General features: G+C 60.9%; 1 pseudogene; it reads left to right on the top strand.

The window, feature by feature from the left end:
- Nucleotides 1-409: 409 nt before the first annotated feature.
- LOC142866313 (uncharacterized) lies at nt 410-528 on the top strand (annotated as a pseudogene).
- Nucleotides 529-1,569: the final 1,041 nt, after the last annotated feature.

The raw sequence follows: 1,569 nt of genomic DNA, 5'->3' as shown, positions 1-1,569 counted from the left end.
GGGGGGGCGCAGCTGAAAGGGGTTGTGGGGGAGGGCGGCCCCTGGCTGGGGTCAAAGGGCGAGCGTCCCGCGCGTGCGCAGTCAGCGGCAGCGACGCGCTGGGGGTGGGCAGCGGGTAGGTGAAGGAGGCCGGGCGAGGAGACGAGGGGGGCTGGGAGGGCTCCACCTTGGCGAGTCCAGCCGTGGAGGCGCATCTTGTGTGAGTGTGAGTGAGTGTGAGTGTGTGTGTGTGTGTATAGAGAGACAGCCCCCCACCCCGCCCCGCCCCGCCCATCACCCCCGTCCCTGGGAGCCCCCCGGACCCGGCCGGCCCGGCCCCGCCCGGCGCGGGGCCTGGGGCGGGAGGCGGCGGCGGGGAAGCCCAGAGAGGCTCGGCTTCTCGAGCGGGGCAGGGGCGCCCTCCGCCGCCGTCTAGGGCCACACCACCCTGAACGCCCCCGATCTCGTCTGGTCTCGGAAGCTAAGCAGGGTCGGGCCTGGTTAGTACTTGGATGGGAGACTGCCTGGGAATACCGGGTGCCACAGGCTGCTGCTTTTTTTTTTTTTTTTTTTTTTTTGCCTCTTGTTCTGTCCCCTTTCTGGGAGCGCGGCGGCGGCCCGGGGTGGGGGTCACCCCCACCCTCAGCGCCCGCGCGGTGCCTGGCGCCCCAGCCCGCACCGTGGGGCCTCCTCTTGTCCCAAGCCGCGACACCGCCGCCACGCGGCAGCATGCGTGGCATCTGGACTGTCAGGTCTCAGACCAAAGGTCTGCTCTGTGGGAACCGACACGCTGGAGGAAACCTTGAGAGTCTGAGAGGGGAGGGAGTTCCAGAAGAAGGCCAGGATGTCATTTTGAGGGAGTATGTGACCAGAACTCGTCCCGTTGCTTTTGGGGTTCTATGGGCTACACGCAGGAATCTTTGGTGGTGGCACCTGATGTTGGGGGATCCGGAGTCACACCCAGACCTGCTCCACAGGCCTCCTTTTACTTTTCTCTTCGGATTCATTATTTTTAAAAAGTGTCTCTTACCTCTAGGATTGCATTTTCTTTTCTCTCTCTTTTCAAGCAGATGATGGGAGTACAAGTATTCAGGTGACATGTGTTGCCCGTGCCGCCCTCCCCCCTGTGTTCTTTTTTTTTTTTTTTTTTGAGACAGAGTCTCGTTTTGCTGCCCAGGCTAGAGTGAGTGCCATGGCGTCAGCCTAGCTCACAGCAACCTCAATCTCCGGGCTCAAGCAATCCTGCTGCCTCAGCCTCCCGAGTAGTTGGGACTACAGGCATGCACCACCACGCCCGGCTGTGTTTTTCTATATATATTAGTTGGCCAATTAATTTCTTTCTATTTTTAGTAGAGACGGGGTCTCGCTCTTGCTCAGGCTGGTTTCGAACTCCTGACCTGGAGCAATCCGCCCGCCTCGGCCTCCCAGAGAGCTAGGATTACAGGCGTGAGCCACCGCGCCCGGCCCCCCCTGTGTTCTTATTCATATACCTCTCATGTTGTTCCAGCGTATTGTGGGGGTACCAATGTTAAGGTCGGGTGCCTTGCCCTCTCCAAGCCTCCCCCCTCGGGTCAGAGCTTCAAGTGCGCC

This window comes from Microcebus murinus, unplaced genomic scaffold, assembly GCF_040939455.1.
Source record: "Microcebus murinus isolate Inina unplaced genomic scaffold, M.murinus_Inina_mat1.0 scaf002_hap2_Mmur4.0, whole genome shotgun sequence".
Lineage (NCBI taxonomy): Eukaryota > Metazoa > Chordata > Mammalia > Primates > Cheirogaleidae > Microcebus > Microcebus murinus.
The sequence above is the reverse complement of the archived record's forward strand: the minus strand, read 5'-3'. Positions and strand labels throughout refer to the sequence as shown.